The sequence below is a fragment of the Xenopus laevis genome, chromosome 4S (assembly GCF_017654675.1).
Source record: "Xenopus laevis strain J_2021 chromosome 4S, Xenopus_laevis_v10.1, whole genome shotgun sequence".
Lineage (NCBI taxonomy): Eukaryota > Metazoa > Chordata > Amphibia > Anura > Pipidae > Xenopus > Xenopus laevis.
In genome coordinates, this window is record NC_054378.1 from 127,777,465 (window position 1) to 127,801,828 (window position 24,364).

At 41.6% G+C, this 24,364-nt stretch overlaps 1 pseudogene across 1 annotated transcript in view; it reads left to right on the forward strand.

Annotated features, from left to right (window-relative positions):
• LOC108705609 overlaps positions 1-24,364 on the forward strand; it is a 93,422-nt pseudogene that overhangs the window by 21,901 nt on the left and 47,157 nt on the right. Inside the window, exons 10-13 of the transcript XR_005967443.1 lie at positions 2,902-2,927; positions 11,237-11,284; positions 17,198-17,323; positions 18,789-18,945. The product of XR_005967443.1 is annotated as a filamin-B-like (transcript). The remainder of the gene's footprint in view (positions 1-2,901; positions 2,928-11,236; positions 11,285-17,197; positions 17,324-18,788; positions 18,946-24,364) is intronic.

Consider the following 24,364-nt stretch of genomic DNA (forward strand, 5'->3'; position numbering starts at 1 on the left):
CCGAGATTATACAGATAGAAAAATGAAGAATTCTGCCTGTTCTGATGATCAGCACTAACATGGCGCATGTTGGTGCCCATCAAAATTTTCGGCAGGCCCAAGTCTTCTGCCCGATATCGGTCGGCTCATCTGCCAATACCGTCCGAAAATGCACAGAATTTGTTTGATAACGATATTATTCGGTGCATCTATGTGCCATTAGACCGCTGAATGGGAGATTGCATTGTTATACTCCACTTAGTTCAATTAGTATGATGCTTGATCCCTTGGAACATACAGAAAATCAGAGGGAGGAAGGTGCTCGGGCAGCTAATTGAAATTCCTCAATAACTTTATCAGTACCAGAGTTGAAAAAATCAGGATAGATGCGCTTGCTTTTGCTGCAGGGACACAACTTGATCACCGTACAGAGTAGAACTGGCGACTAGTGATGTGCGGGCTGTCAATAGCCGCAGGGTTGGCGCGGTTTGGGCCGTTCATGCTTTTCGTGCCGGCAGCGTGGGGATGAGCTCAAATGCATCCCGATTTGTCTTTTATAGACGATGCTTGCTTCGCCCCGCCCTCTTTTCGTGATTGGGGGTGGGCTGGTCTTAAAGAACGGAAGTGGGATGCCGGCGGGCTAGGGGGGCGGGTTAGGTGTGCTGGTCTGAGAAATCAAAGCACACAATCACTAGATGGGAATCCAGAATTCTTATCATTCTGTACAAGCTGGCCATTTGCTGGGCTTTTCCGTTATTATAAGGGGTTGTTTCACTTTAAGTATGATGTGAGAAAGAAAGTTGAATAGATTAAAAAGTAGCGACAAAAATACATTTTGTGCCTTAACACAGCATTTTGTGTTTTAGATTGGGTCAGTGATTCCATTTGAAAGCGTGGAAGCGGTAGAAGAAGAGCGGCAAATTATTCAAACTAATAAAATGAAAAAATAAAGACGACATTGGAAAGTTTGCTTAAATTATCAATAGTATAGACAATGCACGGTGAACACAAGGTGACGCACCTTCAAGGGCAGATGGAATGTTTTACTCAACAAGCAGAATTGTGCAGTTCCTGTCTATGGATTGTATGGTGGGGAATAAAATGAATTTAGGATACATTCATTTTGATTGCGTGTTTTTGCTGGGTGATTGCCATTCTTCTTCCATCGCAGGGTTTTTAATGAGAAGCTACACAGACTTACCGTGGATGCCAAATCACTAGCCAAAACTGGGCGATACGTCGATAACCGAAAATCACTAATTCCGCGTCGGTGCGTCCACCTGATTACGTTAGAGAGATAATGGCGGATGGACTTACTTTGTGGGATAACTCCCTTGAAAAAGGTAACAGTATTGAGAGAAAGAATATACCTTGATACACTGGTTATATTTCTTCATGCTGTGTGGATGGCCATTCAAGCAAAACTCATTTTAAAGCCAGTATAATACAGATATTTACTTGGCTAGGAATATTTCTTTAAATTTTTGGATAATCCTGACATTCAAGAGTTCTACTACTTCAAATAATCTGTCCCTCTACATCTTGAACTCATGCTGTAGTACTGCACCAAGATGTTCACTACGCTCCTGCTACTGACGCTACTGACCTGCTCCTCAGCTCTTCTCTGCTTAGCCTCTCACACGCTCACATTCAGACTTTGCAATGTCCTCTGAACTCTCTCGCACAGTTGGTCGATCTCTCCCAAACCTTTCTGCTTCAAAAGATTCTGCTTCAAAACACAGTTTTTAGAGAAGCTAGCCTCACTCTGTTTAGCTACCATAATGTAATACTATGCTACTTCTCTCACTGTTATTTTTGATTTATTTCGATTGTTGCCCACTACACACCTTGTGTCTCATTCCCTTTCCCTTTAGATTGTAAGCCTTTTGGCACAGGGTCTTCCTCACCTTTTGTATCGGTTGTTTATGTAATTCTGTATGTTACATGTATGTAATTCATGTGATATATAAGCTAGGGATGCACCGAATCCATTCCTTTGCGAGAGATTCAGCATATGCAAATTAGGGGTGGGAAGGGGAAAACATTTTTTACTTCCTTGTTTTGTGACAAAAAGTCACGCAATTCCCCTCCCCGCCCTTAATTTGCAAATTCGGATTTGGTTCGGCAGGGCAGAAGGATTCGGCGGAATCCTGCTGAAAAAGGCCGAATCCCGAACCGAATCCTGGATTCGGTGCATCCCTAATATAAGCACATTCATTTCCCAGGGCTAATAATAATAATAATAATATGTTCAAGGAAGCATTAAATTTGCAGCAATCGTATAAAAAAATATATTTCCCTTTAGTTCACATTTTTTGTTATAGGATGGGGCATATTGTTTCTGAACCTGACCCAGTGTGAATTTTACCCAAAATAAATATCCCCCTGGGAAACTGAATTTATAGTTAAGTGCATGACTTAAATATACTCTATAGGCTGCTCTCCTGCCAGCATTAAGGTGGGGGCTTGTAGGTGGGGCTTGTTCCTTTCCATACTTCCTGCTTCTTGGCTGTTCTCCTATCAGTATTAAAAGGGACCTGTCACCACTCATGAAAATACTGTATGTATAATAAAAGTCCTTTTAAATTAATCAACCCAAATTATTTTTTTATTAAAGCAGCTATACTGTTATAAACTAATTTAAAACCTTCAGCTGTCAATCATATATTGCCTGTCCTCCTCTATGCCTTAGTCATAGAGGCGGGGCAGGCAATTACTTTCACTTTCCATTCTGCAGTTCGTACATGTCACTGCCCTCCTTACATTCCCCCTCTGTCTTCAACATTTAATTTTGTAGCCAGTACATGGGCATCAGGTGCTCCATTATGGTGTATCAACATGATTTGGCAAGATTTTAGCTTGCCTTACTAACAGTGTAAACAAAATGGCTGCTGCCTGCTTGATGTGATTGTGATTTACAAGACTAAAAGAAATAAAATTGAAATCATGTATATGGTATAAGTGAAGTTTATTTTGCTTGAATAACATCATAAAACAGGATTTGGAATTATTTTTTAGGGTGACAGATCCCCTTTAAGGAAAAGAGGTGGAGTTTGGTTTTTATGTTTCCTGCTTTTTGGCCGCTCTTGATAGGCGGAGCATAAATTATTTTTGTAGGCTGCTCTCCTCCCAGTGTTAAGCCAAGGAGGCACAGCTTTGTCATAACTTTTCTAGTTCCCAATAATCAATTTAATTACATTTTTGAACCGGTATCTCCCGGAAATGACATTGCCCTTAGACTGAATCAGCTGGAGAAACTCAAAGCTACAGTTATATAGACTGTCCAGCATTATATATTCAGTACGCTCTGGCCCTTGTGATGTGTAAATTAGAGGGATTGTTATAAAATTTCAACATTATACATTAAGAGGGTTATTTATCAAGCTCCAAATTTATCTCAGTAATTCTAAAATAAAAATCAGAGCACCTCCGAATTCCCGAATGGACCTTATTTATCATTCAAAAAAATAAGTTTGGGCGAAAACTTTTTAGGACTTTTTTGCAAAAAATACTTTTTGGCCCAAAATCATCAGATATCTGTATTGACTGCAGCGCAGACACTGGGACCTTCTCTATTGACTAATACAGGATCCCGAGATGCCGGGTTTTTGGATTCTGAGTTTTCATACCATCGTACTTAAATAAATTCTGAAAAATTAAGTTGTTTTTTTTAAGGTCTGAAAATCCGAATTTTTGGGATTTCGGGTATTTGGAGCTTAATAAATAACCACAAGTGTAAGAGTGACATATCACTTGTGTATACAACATTGTAGAACACACTGACTTATGGACCCTTTTAATACAGAACTCCAAGAAGTCTGGATTTTTAAAAGGCCGGTAATGCAGTTTCCCCACACACACTATGACCTCACGCTCGCATCGTAATTCATTCGAGCCTTGCGAGCCAATTAAAATACAGCTGTAACTCAGGCCTGTGTCAGTAACCAAAAAACCTTACCGAGGGGCTGCCATCGTCTGACTACTATAATGCTCACTTCTTGGAGCAATTAAAATGAATAAGGATGGGGGTGCTTGGCGTTTATTTTATTTACTGTTGAAACCACATACTTTTTTCTTCTTTAATCCATCTAACTTCTCTATTTTTAATCTGTCTATCGATCTTAAAATGTAATCATTTCCTTGTTTACACTGCATGATCTACTGTTAAACATGCAATCCACTATCGGGCATATGGCTTTCTGTGTGCACAGAGCTCTTGCTCATTTGCACGTTTAAATTTAGACATTTAGCAGGGGAGCTGCCTTGCTAAGGTTTCAAAAAACAAAGGGTCATAGGGACTTTGAGGGTCGCTCATTGCTCAAATCAGCAAAGACTGTGCTGGTTGGAGAGTGGACAGGACATGCTGTGGGCCAATGCCTAGGGCTGGATCTAAATTAAACTCTGGTTCCTACTGTGCAGTATATCCAGGCAACAAAGTAAAACACCTGCTTGACTGTGGGAGTAAGCCAACAGAGCTCCAGGCATGTTCTTGTGCTATTTGTCTTTATCATGATCCTTAATCATTGTCGGACTGGGACACGAGGGGCCCACCCAAAAACCTTAGACCAGGGGCCACCAAAGAACCATAGACCAGGGGCCCACTCTGAGTACTATTATTATTCTTCTCCTCACTCAACCTCTACTCTCCTAGTCTTTATTCTTTACAGACTATAATCTATTATTCCATCTATTTAGCATCTTTGTTCTCCTAGAAATAGGAAATGGCCATGAAATAGGCCAAATCTTTAGCAGCAGAAGGGCCTCCTGACACCTGGCCACCGGGAGTTTTCCTGGTATCCGGTGGGCCAGTCCAACACTGTCCTTAATCACTTTATTCTAATTATTTTAAATATTTTTTTAACATTTAAAATATTCCCAGAACTTTATTTTTATTCTGATTAAATAAAACCTACAGCTATCAAAATTGTAACCATTGAGAGAACCGACTATGACTTTCTACCACACATCCAATCACTGTTTTGTGCAGTTGCAGATCAAAGCAGTTGGAAGGTTCCACGCCGAAGGTTTTAACCGCCATACTCTATGTCTTGTAGTGTTTCAGGTGTTCATCAATTAGGTGACCGTCATGATGATGAAGCCGTCCCCAACAGCCCATTCTAACATAGGAGTGACAGAGGGGTGCTTACCCCTGACCGTGGTGAAATGCCCAGGTGCTGGGACTCACAGAAGCTTGTGAAGCAAGCAACCAACTTGTTCTCAGTCCATTACTAAGGTTAGTAGAGGACACCCCAGCCTAGTTCCGTTCCTACCCGTATGGCAGGCTTGTGTTGTTTTTATTGACTTGTACAGTGAAGTAAATAATAGTACTACTGATACTATAGAATTAGAATCTGCGTTCTAGAGTGGCCAGCAGGGAGTTATTTTGTTGCACAGGATGATTTTGAGAGGTAGAAAGTTAAAATGGGTCTAAGGGTTTTGCTTAATTCTCTCCCAGTAGACAGCACTCCAGTTTCAATAAAACCGTCTTTATTGTGTATGGGACAGCAGCATAAAATTACAACGTTTCGAGTGGCACTCCACTCTTTGTCAAGCATGACAAAGAGTGGAGTGCCACTCGAAACGTTGTAATTTTATGCTGCTGTCCCATACACAATAAAGACGGTTTTATTGAAACTGGAGTGCTGTCTACTGGGAGAGAATTAATGCAACAATGGAGCCTTGATGAACAGGCCACATGACGTGCACCCGATGATACACTGGCCTTTTCAGTAAGTGCGGTCTAACTGGAATTGTTTGTAAGGGTTTTGCTTATACAGTATAGTTCAGCATTAGATTCACTAGTAACGCTAGTTCCATTGCTCCTTGGCAAAATTATCCCCTTAGAAAACTTGAAACCACTCTGGGAACTCCATTTTCCTTCCATACGCCAAAAACATCCAGACACGTTAATTGGTCCATAATAAAATTGACCCTACTGTGTGTAAATATGGTAGGTTCCTTAGATTGTAAACTCTACTGGGGCAGGGACTGATGTGTGTGTAAAATATGTGTGTGTTAATGTGTTGGCACTGTATAAGCAACATAATAAATAAGGCAAATTATACAGCACCTTCCACCCATATGTATATATATATATATATATATATATACAGAAAATTGCCTAGTTACAGGAAATCAAAAGCAGATAAACACTAATTATAGACTGATGTTGGTTACAAGATTGATATTTATATACACTAAGAATTCATGCGTAAAGCTTTGGTTCCCATTTCTCACTGTATATTGTACAAGATTGTCTTTGATCTTCCCTTTGATTGCAGGGCGCACAAATAGAACATATTTTAAACTTGACCAGATATATTTTTAATTTCACTAAGCAGTCATGCATTGAACATAACATTGTAATTGCCCTTCCAACATAATAAAATGTGGGGACTTTTTAATTTCTGTTTCTGTACTTTTCTGCTCAGATATAATACAGGCAATGAACAATGAGGAGCTTTTGTGTTATAAACAGTAATGGGTATACCAGATAAAGGCAGCAGGGGAGAATGGGATTGTGGTTAAGTGGCGCACTATACAATACAGGGGCACAAAATATTTTGACTTGTAATTGTGCAAATAATATTTTTTTGCAGGGGGGCTGGGATTGGTGGTCTGGGAATTACAGTTGAAGGACCCTCGGAATCCAAAATGTCTTGTAAAGACAACAAAGATGGCAGCTGCAGTGTGGAATACACTCCATATCTTCCAGGGGACTATGATGTGAATATAACATATAATGGAGAGCATATTCCAGGTATTAGGGAAACTCTATTGGTTATTCCAGTAATTGTTATTTCTTATTATTTTTACAATGGAGGAAAAGGTGTAATTTTAAACCTGTGTTTAGTTAAAGGGATTCTAGGTATTTTGTTGGGATTCTGGAGAACAGCCTGCAATATTAGCTTGGATCTAAAAATAATGAAATGTATGTGTATTTAATCCAAGCCAGCATTCTGGGCATCCGGTAGATTTAGATGTTTACATTAGGGGCAGATGAGATGCATGGAATCCACTATTTTGAGATTTGTCTTAGGGTAGGACTGCACAGACGTTTTTGTCGCGATCCAACGCGCTGCGACAAAATACATGTGACGGAACTAAGGTAAGAGATAGAATGAAGGATGAAGTGGCAGTGTTGATCCGACACGACACTACTGTCGAATGCAGACGCAGCATTTGCATCCGACAGTTGTGTTGCGTTGGACACTCCCCCTCACTCTCTCATTTGCTGTAAGTGCTTTCCCTGTTACCCCCACAGGACAACTCCCCCATCATCTCTCTCATTGCTGAAAAGTGCTTCCAGGTTAACCTCGCGGGACACCTTCCCGGCCTCACTGCTCTCATTTGCTCGGAGGAAGTGCTTCCCAGGTTTCCTCAACGGGACACTCCCCTCTACTCTCTCATTTGGCTTTGTACAGTACTTCCTGGTTACCTCACAGGAAACTCCCCCTCACTCTCTCATTTGCTGTAAAAATGCTTCCATGGTTTACTACCAGGACACCTCCCCCCCTCCACTCCTCATTGCTGTAAAGTACTTCCTGGTTACCTACCAGGACACTCCCCCATCACTCTCATTTGCTGTAAGTACTTGCTGGTTAACCTCACAGGACACTCCTCCTCACTATTTCATTGCCTGTAAGTACTTCCTGGTTACCCTCACAAGGACACTCCCCCTTACTCTCCTCATTGCTGAAAGTGCTTCCAGGTTACCTCACGGGACACTCCCCCTCACTCTCATTTGCTGAAAGTGCTTCCAGGTTACCTCACGGGACACTCCACCTCACTCTCATTTGCTGAAAGTGCTTCCAGGTTACCTCACGGGACACTCCACCTCACTCTCTCATTTGCTGTAAGTGCTTCCCTGTTACCTCACAGGACACTCTCCCTCACTCTCTCATTTACTGAAAGTGCTTCCAGGTTACCTCACAGGACACTCCCCCTCACTCTCTCATTTGCTGTAAGTGCTTCCCGGTTACCTCACAGGACACTCCCCCCTCACTCTCTCATTTGCTGTAAGTACTTCCCGGTTACCTCACAGGACACTCCCCCTCACTCTCGTTTGCTGTAAGTACTTCCTGGTTACCTCACAGGACACTCTCCCTCACTCTCTCATTTGCTGTAAGTACTTCCTGGTTACCTCACAGGACACTCCCCCTCATGCTCTCATTTGCTGTAAGTACTTCCTGGTTACCTCACAGGACACTCCCCCTCACTCTCTCATTTGCTGTAAGTGCTTCCCTGTTACCTCACAGGACACTCCCCCCTCACTCTCTCATTTGCTGTAAGTACTTCCTGGTTACCTCACAGGACACTCCCCCTTCACTCTCTCATTTGCTGTAAATGCTTCCTGGTTACCTCACGGGACACTCCCCCTCACTCTCTCATTTGCTGAAAGTGCTTCCAGGTTACCTCACGGGTAGGGTTGCCACCCGGCCGGTATTTTACCGGCCTAGCCGAGGCCGGGGCCGTTATTACAAATTTACCGGCAATGTAGCTGCCGGTAAATTTGTAATACGATCAAAAGGAGCCCTCGGCCTGCCCCCAATCCCCTGCAACTTACCTTTTCTTTTGCCTCTTCTACGTCCGTGGTGTCCGTGGCCCTGCCCCTTTTGATGTCACGTCCCGCCCCTTTTGACGTCCCGCCCCGCCCCGTTGAGGCCCCGCCCCCCAGCAGCCGTTAATTTTTTTTGAAAAGGTGGCAACCCTACTCACAGGACACTCCACCTCACTCTCATTTGCTGTAAGTGCTTCCCTGTTACCTCACGGGACGCTCTCCCTCACTCTCTCATTTGCTGTAAGTACTTCCTGGTTACCTCACAGGACACTTCCCATCATGCTCTCTTAATGGACCTATCCTCCCCTCCACCATTGAAGTATTTGTTGGAGGAAACACTTGTGTTCTAGAAAGCTGAATGTTGTCCTACTATGAGCCTTTGTTCCTGCAGACATTTTTCTCTGTAATTACTTTGCAGGCAGTCCCCATTCAGAGTACCAGTGAAAGATGTTGTGGATCCCGGCAAGGTCAAGACATCTGGGCCTGGGCTGGGCACAGCAGTACGAGCAAATATCCCCCAGCAGTTTACTGTGAATAGCAGCAAAGCTGGAATTGCTCCCCTGGCAGTGCAGGTGACGGGACCAAGAGGTAAGCAACCCTGAGAGACAACACCAGTTAATACATCCATGTTCTTTCTGAGCCAATCATAACTGTGTGTGTGTGTCTGGGCTTTGTCATGTCTCCAAACTGGGTCTAAAAGAGATTTTGACCTGTCAATACACCAAATTAAGATAATCATTTTCCAGAACATAAATGTTGAGCCTTTCACCTTCTGTATCTTGTTAACCTGCAACTCTCAGGTGGATATTTATTAATGTGCAATTTTTTTGTGGCGTCAGGATGGATTTATTATGCCCTGAAGCTGTTTCAAGTCCGAATCTAAAAATACACCATCTAAAACCTGCCGAATTCATGAAAAAGTCAATGGCAGATGTCCCCTTAACCTATAGAAATGTTCAGATTTTTTCCTCAAAAACTCAAACTCAACCCCAAATTTTTTCGCGTTTGAAGCCCGAAAACAACTAAAAATTTTAGTTTCCGAGGAAAAACCAGTGTCAAACCCCGACAATCCAAAAAGGCTGCGTTTTTTCCTGATCCGATTTTTTTTCAAGTTTTTTTTATTGATAAATAAGGGCAAACCGTGTATTCTAGACTAAAAAATCAGATTCTCTTGGTAACTTTCATCTATTAGGGTATGTTGCAGATTTGTTTAGTTACCAATCCTATGGGGGGGGGTCAGTTTGCCATCATTATCTGAGCTTAACTGCTGATCTGGCCAAAGTGTGACACCAAAGAAGTAGATTTGTCTTTGTATGAATAATGTACAAACTGCTCCAGCTATTTCATTTCACAAATTCCACACAAAAAAAGCCAAGTTGGGTGGCTCATAGTAAATACAACTCAATTTCAGAGTTTATTTTAGGGATGCACCGAATCTGGGATTCGCCAGGATTCGGCCAAATCCTTCTCCCCGGCTGAACCGAATCCTAATTTGCATATGCAAATTAGGGTTGTGGAGGGAAATTTTGTGACTTTTTGTCACAAAACAAGGAAGTAAAAAATGTTTTCACCTTCGCACCACTAATTTTCATATGCAAATTAGGATTCGGGTTTGGTATTCCGCCAAATCTTTCGAAAAGGATTCGGGGTTCGGCCAAATCCAAAATAGTGGATTCGGTGTATCCCTAGTTTATTTACAGGTCAAATTCCCCTTTAATATTTCCATTAGACAATGACAAATATAAAATAAAAAAACAATAGCATTTAAAGGTTTGCCATTTCTTTCCTATGCCTCATTCCTTTGGCCTTCCTCCCTTTAGTTGTTGTGAACTATGGCTGGCTGGGGGAGCTGGGAGTTCTAGTTTCCAACAGATGGAAGCCATGCTTTTTTTTTTAATAAATATCCCTCCGAAGGCCACACTACAGGGGGGAATGTGGGAGGGGGATATTGTAGGAAGTATCCCCGGTGTCCTGTATAATGTCAGTCAGGAAAACATCAAGCAGATCCCTTATGAGTCTTGTTATTCTTTTCATCTGTTCGTACGTCCAGGGAAAATCCTGTGATCAGATACAAATGTAGGTTCATGTGAGGTCACAATGCAGCAATATTTCCACTGTAGCCTCACTTAAAGCATAAGTAGAGCAATACATTCATAAATCACACAGGGATCATTCAGAGGAAAAGGGCTTTTGTCATTACATTTAGGTTATCTTACATGGGGCAGACTATAAAGACATATGGACATATCGCAGCTCTACAGTGCTGTTAGAATGTTTTAACGGTGTAGTCTAAATTACATTTAAAGGAGAGGTTGACCCTTTAAGAAAAAACCCCGTACCCCCCACTCTATGGAGACCCCCCCGGGGGAAATGCCCTATACTTTATACTTAACCTTCGGTACAGATTCTGGCATCGGAGTTCCGGCAAGCCATCTGCCAGGTCTTCGGCAAGCTGAGTGGGAGATCGGCATGTTGGCGCATGCGCAGTTGGAGCATTTTGCTGGTTCGCGACGACTCGGCATGTGCTGAAACTGACGAAAATTGCCGAAGCGCCGGAAGAAGAAACGGAAGATGGCTGTGTGGAACTCCAATGCCAGAATCTGCGCCGAGGGGTAAGTATAAAGTATGGGGCATTTCCCCCAAGGGCAGTTAGGCTGGGGGAGGGGCCTCTGTGGGGCGGGGGTACAGGTTTTAAAGGGTTGACTTCTCCTTTAAAGGCAGATTTATTAAGGGTTCGAATAGTAAATTAGAATTTTCTAATTTTTATTGGTGTCAAAATTCACACATTTGAATTTTAATCCCCCTATTCAAATACAGGGTCGGACTGGCCTGGCGGGACACCGGGAAAAAACCCAGTGGGCCCCGACCCTCATGGGTACCTGCCGGGCCAGACCCCCTCTACCAATATTCATATTCTTAAAAAAAATTTCCTTCATGCATGCGCACTGAGCGGCGCGTCACAATAGGGGGGCCCTGGACAGCAGTCCTGGTGGGCCCCCCAGTCCTACCCAGTTCGAATGTAAATTCAAATGTGAGATTTATCACACCTCGACCATGGAAACAGTCCTAATTCGAATATTCACTGCCTAAAACCTGCTGAGTTCATGTACAAGTCAAGTCCGTTGAGCCATTTGAAGATGTTAATAGCCTTCCTGAAATTTGAGTTTTTTTCTGAGGGACGTTCAAATTTTTTCTTAAGTAACCTCCCATTTGACTGTATTCGAATTTCGCCTGAATTCAAAATTCTACCTTTGATAAATCTGCCCATTAAGGTTACTACGATTTTACCTGCTGTTCTGTCACTTATCCTTCTAACCTTTCTTGCTCTTCTGCTAAAATATAATAGGGCCTCCCCTGCACAGTGGAAAGTTGCTTAGAATTAGTCATAGTATAACATACATAAAGGTGAACCACCCCTTTAAAAGGCCCTTATCTACATCAACACTTTATTCCAACGACTCTTCTAACTATACATATATATATATATATATATTTATATATATATCTATACCTCCCACAAATATTCCAATGGAATGTTCTTGCATACAATAAGCAGCCCTGTGTTTAAGAGTAAACGCATGACACTTTAATCTTTATGCTGCAAAATGTTGCCCGTCTAATCTCTTGATACCCCCTCCAGCCTGATATAAAATTGGTAAATCAGAGCAACAAATTCTTTCCCCCCAATTACAAATCATTTTCTGCTCAGAACCCCAGGCACTGATATTGTTTTTACATGACTGGGCACAGGCTTTTTAACCATGTCGTGGGAATGCACCTTCCAGGCAGCAGGCTGTCCAATGCAATTGAGTGAGCTGACATATACAATGGCGTGGCTACTGCAAAACAGATTCAGACAGTAGCCCTTTTGTTTTGTAAAGCTGCTATGGCACTCTGGGATTTCAGAACAGGACTCCTGCCGAGTGCTGAAAACTAAATCTGATTGACAGTTAATGTGCATTGCGTGCTTGTACTGGGGAGTTCTAGCTTTGCCTTTGCTTTCTACCTGGACATGAGAAATAGCACTTTTCCATATGAAACGCTAGGCCCGTGTTGTAAGGGACATTTTTCACATAGTTGAGGCTTCTCTGCTGATAATTTTTCCATTTGGGAAGCGCCGGATTTGGAATCGTAGGGCCCAATCTATGCAAGAAAGAAAAATGTTTGTTTTTTTTCAAAACACATCAGTTAATAGTGCTGCTCCAGCAGAATTCTGCACTGAAATCTGTTTCTCAAAAATGTACACATGCAAATTAGGGAAAGGAGAGGGGAAAGAGCGCCTAGTGAGAGGCTAAATTTTCTTTTTACGTTCTTGTTGTATAATGAAAAGTCACATGATTTTTCGGATTTAGTTTGGATTCATCTGAATCCTGCTAAACAAGGCAGAATCCTGGCTGAATCCTAAACTGAATCCTGGATTTGGTGGATCCCTATAATGTACTGTAGTGTATGCGACATCTTCTGAATAACAAGACGATGCTCTAACCGTGGGCTGACTCTGGGCCAGTTTTACGTGAATAAAAGGCATAGGAGATTTATAAATGCATATAGTTATGTCAAGGGTTTCTTAAAGGGATACTGTTATGGGAAAACATTGTTTTTCAAAATTCAACAGTGGTGCTCCAGAATTCTGCACTGAAATCTGTTTTTGAAAACAGCAAACAGATTTTTTAATATTTAATTTTGAAATCTGACATGGGGCTAGACATATTGTCAGTTTCCCAGCTCCCCCAGTCATGTGACTTGTGCTCTGATCAACTAGGCAGTACAGCAGTAAAGAGTGACTGAAGTTTGAGTGATATCACCCCCCTCCCTTTCCCCCCAGCAGACTAACAACAGAACAATGGGAAGGGAACCAGATAGCAGCTCCCTAACACAAGATAACAGCTGCCTGGTAGATCTATGAACAGCACTCAATAGTAAAATCCAGGTCCCACAGAGACACACTCAGTTAAATTGAGTAGGAGAAACAACAGCCTGCCAGAAAGCAGTTCCATCCTAAAGTGCTGGCTCTTTCTGAAAGCACATGACCAGGCAACATGGATATTACAAATAAGAAAAAATACACTTGCTGGTTCAGAAATTACATTTTATATTGTAGAATGAATTATTTGCAGTGTAAACAGTGTCATTTAGAAATAAAAACTACATAATAAAAATCATGGACAGAATCCCTTTAAAGACGCACTGCTAGGGAAACTCCATCCAGAAATTCTAAGCTTCTTTCCATAACAAAAATAAATAGCAGTGATTTACACAAAGAAAAATAGGTCCATCATTGTTGTATAATAATCAGGGGACCCCATAACTGGCCCACAGTATATGGAAATATAAGGAAAAACATGTTGTTTATGTTTAGCAGAACAAGAAGCTGCTCATTCCTCCCTGTTGAAAGGCTGTTGTAAAAAACACACTGGGAAGATGCAATTGTTATTTTTTCGCAGGGACAACTCCAGAGACAGCTACAAAGAGCCTAAGCGGAGACAAGCGATATAATACCTCTAAGGGTCTGGCTACACGAGAGATTCGGGGAGATCAGTCGCCACAGCGACAGATCTCCTCTTCTTCGGGGCGACGATGTCACTGAACTGCCTTCCCCCTGCCCTCCGCCGGCTTACGACACTTACGGCACTTTGAAAAAGTTTCCTCGTGAGACAACGTTGGGCGACTTCTGAAAACGAAGCATCGCGTGTGACTTCCCCCAGGTGAATTTAATTTCAGCCAGCGGAGGGCAGGGGAAGGCAGTTCGGGGAGATTGTCGGCCCGAAGAAGAGGAGATTTGTCACTGGGGCAACTAATCTCCCCGAAGCTGCTCGTGTGGCCAGACCCTTACACTCCGGTGCTGCACATGAGCAATCAATCTGTGCTGTTTATCTTTCAATATCGCATTACTTTACTAATAGGATGCACATAAGCGTGTTACCTCAGATAACCTGGATAGCCTGCTGCTTCTGACATTAAATCATTATTCTGTGGTTTGTGAGCTGCTCCTTCCCATCCAATCAAACTCTCTGTGATTGTAAGAGCCACATAATGTGCTGCTGGAAAGACTACTGGCCCCTTTGCCAAATAAATAGATCATGCTGAGAACTTCACTTATGATAAGGAGAAGGAAAGCTCCTGAAGCAGTTTGCCAATAGATTAGCCACAACAGTGCGAGCTATAACTATATTTTTTCTGCAGAATGCTTTACCATACCTGAATAAACAGCTCTTGAAGTGTTCTCTGTTTGTTTAGGATAGCAACTGCCATATTAGCTTGGTGTGACATCACTTCCTGCCCGAGTCTCTCCCTGCTCACTTATAGCTCTGGGCTCAGATTACAGCAGGGAGGGGAGGAGGGAGGGAGAGAGGAGCAAACTGAGCATGCTCAAGGCTGTGCCCTGGAGCAGAGTTCTGGGCGGGTCCATTTTTTGGGACCCGGACCCGCAACCCGCATTCTTACCCGCTTGGACCCGCAAGTACCTTATCCACAACCTGGACCCGCGACCCACTGACCATCAAGAATCAGGAAGTGCTGTCATTGTAAACTGGAAGTGACATCATCGGAAGTAGCCGTAATCAGAAAAAAAGGAGTAAACCATGAAGTGCTGTCGTAAACCGGAAGTGGCGTCATCTGAAGTAGCCGTGACCAGTAAAAAGGAGTAAATATCGCTATTGACATGACACGCGGCCCGACCTGCAGAACCGCGACCCGTGTCTATGCCTGCACTCGGAACTTCTATCCGCAACCCGCAGGGTGCCGCAGGTTCTTGCGGGTAACAGTACCCGACCCGCTGCAGGACTCTACCCTGGAGGTTTAAGGTGAAAACAGGAAGTCTGATACAGAAGCCCATGAGTACACAATAGAAGGAAAGAAATGTGCTGTTTATTTTGACAGAGGACTCAGAGCAGTATTAATTTGAGGGGTTACTGGTGTATTTATATAGACCTTTCTGATAAAGCTTACTTACTTTTAGCCTTTCCTTCTCCTTTAATATTGACTAACAATTGGATAATAACCCCTAGCTCACAGTTCTGCCTTCTTGGTATTGTCCTTTCAACCCAATGTGCTCTAGAACGCTCAGCCTATGCTGTTGAAGAATGCTGGGAGTTGTAGTCCAACAGCAGATGAACGCTTTTCAAGTAACTGTTTCAGTTGCACGCATCTCCCCAGTTATCGCTTTTAGTTGTTTCCTGGAGCACAGAAATTCTTTATGTAGATGCATTCGCAACTGATCAAAGCAGATCCAGAGGATTGAACACTCTCCAGTTAAACTTCAGCTGGAGGCCCTGACTTCCCCCTGTGCCTGCTGAGGATTGTGTAGTTCTAAAACTACAAGTGTGTTTTCTGGACAAACAATAGTTTTACTGTCTTGTTTCAAGGGGCTAAAGGGGAAGTTCACTTTCCAATAACCTACAAAAAAACTTTTTTTATTCATTTAATATTACTTTAAAGTCGTTCAATAGATATTGAAATAAACGCAAGTTTGTGCTACATCTGTTTACCAATCGAAAGCTTGCATTCGGCATATAATTAAATGTTACCTTCTTAATGGTTGCTTTGGGTTACTAGAAGGACTGAGCAGTAATTTGGGCATGTGAAAATCTGCAGCAGGCCAATTCTCATGGCTTTGTATTGTTTGAGGCCCTCCTTGAAATTGAAGTCCCTTCGCCCTTTAAGTTCTATGTACAACAGAGGCATTATGTTATTCCAATACCCAATGTGTCACTGAATAGAGAGGAACTTAGGAAGGCAATGAAATAAAATAAACTGTGCCTTTGTCTGTAGCATTAAAAAGGTGTTTTTTAGAGATGAGCTTCCTTTTTAAAGGACAGCTATATCCCCAGCTATATCCCCAAAATGAATACTTGAGATAGTTTATATATCAAATTAAGTGTCATATTAAAGAATCTTATCTAACTGGAATATATATTTAAGTAAATATTGCCCTTTTACATCTCTTGCCTTGAACCACCATTTTGTAATGGTCTGTGTGCTGCCTCAGAGATCACCTGATCAGAAATACTGCAGCTCTAACTGTAACAGGAAGAGATCACCTGACCAGAAATACTGCAGCTCTAACTGTAACAGGAAGAGATCACCTGACCAGAAATACTGCAGCTCTAACTGTAACAGGAAGAGATCACCTGACCAGAAATACTGCAGCTCTAACTGTAACAGGAAGAGATCACCTGACCAGAAATACTGCAGCTCTAACTGTAACAGGAAGAGATCACCTGACCAGAAATACTGCAGCTCTAACTGTAACAGGAAGAAGTGTGGAAGTAAAAGACAGAACTCTGTCTGTTAATTGGCTCATGTGACCTAACATGTATGGTTTGTTTGTGTGCACCATGAATCATACGATCCCAGGGGTTGGCCCTTGTTTTTTAAAATGGCAGTTTTCTATTTATGATTACCCAATGGCACATACCACTAAAAAGTATATTATTGTGAAAATGGTTTATTTACATGAAGCAGAGTTTTACACATGAGCTGTTATATGCAATATCTTTTTATACCTCAACCTAATTGGTTGAGGGGTATAGTTTTCCTTTAATAGCTGTAAAGGTGATAGAAATAAAAGCTGCAACTTGTTCAAGTTGGGGCTTTATTAAGCTCTTTTCCTCGTCAGTCATTTCAGGGCGAGTTTTAAATCTTGCTTGTTTATTGTACAGGGACGGTGGAACCAGTAGATATAGTGGATAATGGAGACGGGACTCACACAGTGAGTTATACGCCCACGCTGGAGGGCCCCTATACCGTAGCTGTCCAGTATGCTGATGAAGAGATCCCACGAAGGTAAACTTGCTGTTCTCCTTGAACCTCAGATTTTTTTTTTTTTTAATTCATCTGACAGCAACCCAGATATCTCATAGTATAACAATGCAGAGGCACAAGTTTTTTTCCTTTCTATGATGTTTGTTTTTAAGATGTGTTTTTAGGAACCCATGTCTCCTGGTACTACCAGTTCCAGCTTCATTTTATCATGTTATCCTTACACTTCTCCTCTTTATCCTGTTTAGGCAGAAATATCATTTTCTCTCTGAGCATGGTTTTGATTTGTCATGTATGGGTACCATATAGTACAGGTATGGGACCTGTTATCCAGAATGCTCAGGACCTGGGATTTTCCAGATAATGTTTTTTTTTCCGTAATTTAGCTCTTTATATATATATATACCCTAATACTTCTAATAATAATACCCTAATAATATGAATAATTAATAATAATATTAATAATAATTGGTAATAATAATACCCTAAGTCTACTAGAAAATCATGTAAACATTAAATAAAGCCAATAGGCTGGTTTTGCTTCCAATAATGATTAATTATATCTTAGTTGGTACAAGCGACTGTTTTATTATTATGGAGAAAAAGGAAATCACTTTTTAAAAGTTGGATAATTTGATTATAATAGGAGATGGCTTTTCCATAATACAGAGCTTTCTGGTTCTGGTTTCCAGGATTCGGTTCGGGATGTGGCCTTTTTCAGCAGAATTCAGATTCGGCTGAATCCTTCTGCCCGTCAGAACCTAATCCTAATTTGCATATGCAAATTAGGGACATATGCAAATTAGGATTAGGGAAATTGCGTGACTTTTTGTCACAAAACAAGGAAGTAAAAAATGTTTTCTCCTTCCAACCCCTTATTTGCATATGCAAATTAGTATTTGTTATTCAGATGAATCTTTTGCAAAGGATTCAGGGGTTCAGCCGAATCCAAAATAGTGGATTCGGTGCATCCCTACTGGATAATGGGTTTCCAGATAATGGATCCCATACCTGTATAGAAAAGTCCACAGTTAAAGTTTTTGGCACCTTGAAGAAAAGTTAGCATAAAAGTTTTTGATATGCCAAATGTTTGTGTGATTGCTGTATCCTGGGGACCTGCTAAGAGCCTTATGGTGTGAAGGATCATGGCCTACACAGATGGTAAAACCACTCTAATCTGTATTGTTATCTAGCCACCATATTAGTATTATAATATTCTTAAAGAGATGGGGGAGTCTATGCTATGAGTCCAAAATCGGCAGCAGGGTAGTAGGGACGTGCCTAGGCACTATATAATAGTCATTAAACAAAATATATGTCCCATAGCCCATAATTCATAAAATTCAAAAGTTTATTCAATTTAACATACTAACATGTTAATATTAGTACATACAGACCCCATATAACCCACCTATATTATATATTTATATATATATATGACTAGCATATTAGTATTGGTTCAAGACTAATTTTTGATTTGCTGTTCAAGTCCCTTTAAGGTGAAGGTCTTGCCAACGTATGATGCCAGCAAGGTGACTGCCAGCGGTCCTGGACTCTGCGCTCAAGGAGTTTCTGCCAGCCTGCCAGTTAATTTTGCTGTAGATGCCAAGAATGCAGGACTAGGACCTCTGTCGGTCCAAATCACGGTGAGTTGGATTGGGTGAAATGTGGGGCCATTGACCCCCTACACCAGTGGTCCCCAACCAGTAGCTTGTGAGCAACATGTTGCTCCCGGTAGTCTCATAAGCAGGTGCTTATTTTTAATCTCTGGCTTAGAGGCAAGTTTTGGTTGCTGCTAAAAGGTATACTGCCAAACAGAGCCTCCTATACGCTACCAGTTCATATAGGGGCTACCAAACAGCCAATCACAGCTCTTATTTGACATCCCCATGGACTTTTTCATGTTTGTGTTGCTCTCCAGGTCCGGACTGTGAATTAACCCTTTCCCTGCCAGCCGTTTTGTCCTAGATGCGAACATCTACTGCCAAGCAGTTTTTAGATATTTTGCACTCTTTCACTTTAAGGGCCTTTCCTGGGGTGGTCTTTTAGTTAACCCAGGAAAACAATATATTGTTTTTTTCAGGACAACCTGAACTTTCACAATATGCAAGAATTTTGGTGTAATTCTACTTCTCTAAAAAAATATTGGATTCTAAGTGTCAAATAAAATGAAAAAAATCATGTTGCACGAAGAACAATCACATATATCAGAAACATCATTCATTTTACGTACGAGAACACAGCTGATTTAGAAAGGTCTATGTCTCCTGAACGCGACAATACCAAATATATATAGTTTTATGGAGATTTCTCACTTGTATAGCTCAAAATCTACAAGCAGTACACAACCAAATTTCCAAAGCAACACTCCCCAAACGGCATACTTTTGATTTCAAGGCCAAACATTCCACTAACAGTAGGTTTACCCAAGAAAACTACCCATTACTAGAAAGAACAGATTCTGGTGAATCAAAAATGGGTAGAAATATCTTTGTACTCCAAACCACCAAGTTGCAATTGTTTCCTAAAGTTATAGTGTTTTATAGAAATTGGTGAATTTTTTGAAAAATGACCTCAAAGCTTCCACTCTACAGCAACATATCTCCCACACATCATTAGGTATCAATGTAAAACACCCCAAATATAAAATCCTGGGTCCACTGAACAGTTTGATGCCCAATATGAATAGATGTACCCAAGCACGTGGCATAGGAGGCCCCAAAAGGAAGACCCCCCGTTTGTTCTGTAATTTCAGATACTGCAAAATCAACACATTTACATCGTTTTGGGGGGCGGCAAAGGTAGAAAACAGTACGTTCACCCCAGAAAACCATATATTTTCGGAAAGTACACATTCCCCTGAATCTAAATTGGGTATGCATGTCTTTCTACGCCAAAGTACCAAGCCGCAAATCATTCCTAAATTTGGTGATTTTGGGGACATTTCCAAAAATGACTTCAAAATTTCGACCCTGCAGCATCGTATTACCCACATACTTTTAGGTATCAAGACAAATCACCCAAATATGAAAGCCTGGGGTCCTCTGAACAGTTTGATGCCCAATATGTATAGGTGTACCCAAGCACGTGGCGTATAGGGGCCCCAAAACGAAGACCCCCATATGGTCTGTCATTTCAGGTACTGCAAAATCAACACATTTACATTGTTTTGAGGGGGGCAAATGTAGAAAAAGTAAGTTCACCCCAGAAAACCATATATTTTCGGAAAGTACACATTCCCACGGATCTAAATTGGGTATGCATGTCTTTGTACTCCAAAGTACCAAGCCGCAAACCATTCCTAAATTTGGTGATTTTGGGGACATTTCCAAAAATGACTTCAAAATTTCGACCCTGCAGCATCGTATTACCCACATACTTTTAGGTATCAAGACAAATCACCCCAAATATGAAAGCCTGGGGTCCTCTGAACAGTTTGATGCCCAATATGTATAGGTGTACCCAAGCATGTGGCATATAGGGGCCCTAAAAGGAAGACCCCCATATAGTCTGACATTTCAGGTACTGCAAAATCAACACATTTACATTGTTTTGGGGGGGCAAAAGTAGAAAACAGTAAGTTCACCCCAGAAAACCATATATTTTCGGAAAGTACACATTCCCACGAATTCAAATTGGGTATGCATGTCTTTCTACGCCAAAGTACCAAGCCGCAAATCATTCCTAAATTTGGTGATTTTGGTGACATTTCCAAAAATCACCTCAAAATATCTACCCTGCAGCATCGTATTACCCACATACTTTTAGGTATCAAGAGAAATCACCCCAAATATGAAAGCCTAGGGTCCTCTGAACAGTTTGATGCCCAATATGTATAGGTGTACCCAAGCACGTGGCATACAGGGGCCCCAAAAGGAAGACCCCCATATAGTCTGTCATTTCAGGTACTGCAAAATCAACACATTTACATCGTTAGGGGGGGGGCAAAAGTAGAAAACAGTAAGTTCACCCCAGAAAACCATATATTTTCGGAAAGTACACATTCCAACGAATCCAAATTGGGTATGCATGTCTTTCTACGCCAAAGTACCAAGCCGCAAACCATTCCTAAATTTGGTGCTTTAGGTGACATTTCCAAAAATCACCTCAAAATATCTACCCTGCAGCATCGTATTACCCACATACTTTTAGGTATCAAGAGAAATCACCCCAAATATGAAAGCCTAGGGTCCTCTGAACAGTTTGATGCCCAATATGTATAGGTGTACCCAAGCACGTGGCATACAGGGGCCCCAAAAGGAAGACCCCCATATAGTCTGTCATTTCAGGTACTGCAAAATCAACACATTTACATCGTTAGGGGGGGGGCAAAAGTAGAAAACAGTAAGTTCACCCCAGAAAACCATATATTTTCGGAAAGTACACATTCCAACGAATCCAAATTGGGTATGCATGTCTTTCTACGCCAAAGTACCAAGCCGCAAACCATTCCTAAATTTGGTGCTTTAGGTGACATTTCCAAAAATCACCTCAAAATATCTACCCTGCAGCATCGTATTACCCACATACTTTTAGGTATCAAGACAAATCACCCCAAATATGAAAGCCTAGGGTCCTCTGAACAGTTTGATGCCCGATATGTATAGGTGTACCCAAGCACGTGGCATACAGGGGCCCCAAAAGGAAGACCCCCATATAGTCTGTCATTTCAGGTACTGCAAAATCAACACATTTACATCGATTTGGGGGGGGCAAAAGTAGAAAACAGTAAGTTCACCCCAGAAAACCATATATTTTCGGAAAGTACACATTCCAACGAATCCAAATTGGGTATGCATGTCTTTCTACGCCAAAGTACCAAGCCGCAAATCATTCCTAAATTTGGTGATTTAGGTGACATTTCCAAAAATCACCTCAAAATATCTACCCTGCAGCATCTTATTACACACATACTTTTAGGTATCAAGACAAATCACCCCAAATATGAAAGCCTAGGGTCCTCTGAACAGTTTGATGCCCAATATGTATAGGTGCACCCAAGCATGTGGCATATAGGGGCCCTAAAATGAAGACCCCCATATAGTCTGTCATTTCAGGTACTGCAAAATCAACACATTTACATCGATTTGGGGGGGGCAAAAGTAGAAAACAGTAAGTTCACCCCAGAAAACCATATATTTTCGGAAAGTACACATTCCAACGAATCCAAATTGGGTATGCATGTCTTTCTACGCCAAAGTACCAAGCCGCAAATCATTCCTAAATTTGGTGATTTAGGTGACATTTCCAAAAATCACCTCAAAATATCTACCCTGCAGCATCGTATTACACACATACTTTTAGGTATCAAGACAAATCACCCCAAATATGAAAGCCTAGGGTCCTCTGAACAGTTTGATGCCCAATATGTATAGGTGTACCCAAGCATGTGGCATATAGGGGCCCTAAAATGAAGACCCCCATATAGTCTGTCATTTCAGGTACTGCAAAATCAACACATTTACATCGATTTGGGGGGGGCAAAAGTAGAAAACAGTAAGTTCACCCCAGAAAACCATATATTTTCGGAAAGTACACATTCCAACGAATCCAAATTGGGTATGCATGTCTTTCTACGCCAAAGTACCAAGCCGCAAATCATTCCTAAATTTGGTGATTTAGGTGACATTTCCAAAAATCACCTCAAAATATCTACTCTGCAGCATCGTATTACCCACATACTTTTAGGTATCAAGAGAAATCATCCCAAATATGAAAGCCTAGGGTCCTCTGAACAGTTTGATGCCCAATATGTATAGGTGTACCCAAGCACGTGGCATATAGGGGCCCTAAAAGGAAGACCCCCCCTTGTATGTTCTGTCATTTCAGGTACTGCAAAATCAACACATTTACATCGTTTTGGGGGGGGCAAAGGTAGCAAAAAGTAAGGTCACCCCAGAAAACCATATATTTTCGGAAAGTACACATTCCCACGAATCTAAATTGGGTATGCATGTCTTTCTACTACAAAGTACCAAGCCGCAAACCATTCCTAAATTTGGTGATTTTGGGGACATTTCCAAAAATGACTTCAAAATTTCGACCCTGCAGCATCGTATTACCCACATACTTTTAGGTATCAAGACAAATCACCCCAAATATGAAAGCCTGGGGTCCTCTGAACAGTTTGATGCCCAATATGTATAGGTGTACCCAAGCACGTGGCGTATAGGGGCCCCAAAACGAAGACCCCCATATGGTCTGTCATTTCAGGTACTGCAAAATCAACACATTTACATTGTTTTGAGGGGGGCAAATGTAGAAAAAAGTAAGTTCACCCCAGAAAACCATATATTTTCGGAAAGTACACATTCCCACGGATCTAAATTGGGTATGCATGTCTTTGTACTCCAAAGTACCAAGCCGCAAACCATTCCTAAATTTGGTGATTTTGGGGACATTTCCAAAAATGACTTCAAAATTTCGACCCTGCAGCATTGTATTACCCACATACTTTTAGGTATCAAGACAAATCACCCCAAATATGAAAGCCTGGGGTCCTCTGAACAGTTTGATGCCCAATATGTATAGGTGTACCCAAGCACGTGGCGTATAGGGGCCCCAAAACAAAGACCCCCATATGGTCTGTCATTTCAGGTACTGCAAAATCAACACATTTACATTGTTTTGGGGGGGGCAAAGGTAGAAAAAAAGTGCGTTCACCCCATAAAACCATATATTTTTGGAAAGTACACATTCCTGCGAATCCAAATTGGGTATGCATGTCTTTGTACTCCAAAGTACCAAGTCGCAAGCCTTTCCTAAATTTGGCGATAAAAGCAACTGTTTTTACATTTCTGAAAATCGCCTAAAAATATTGCAATTGGCCGCATTTATCTCACCCAATTTCTTACATACAATTGTAAAACACCATAAATATTGATGCCAAGGGTCTACTGAACAGTTTGATGCCCAATATGCATAGATATACCAAGGCAGCTGGCATGTGCGGACCCCAAATAAAAATAGTGAATATGAGTTTTCTCCGCTGCCCATTCGCCTTCTGTGAACATAGACCCTTGACTTCATATTATTTGCCTCAAGACCCTCCTAACAGCAATGACC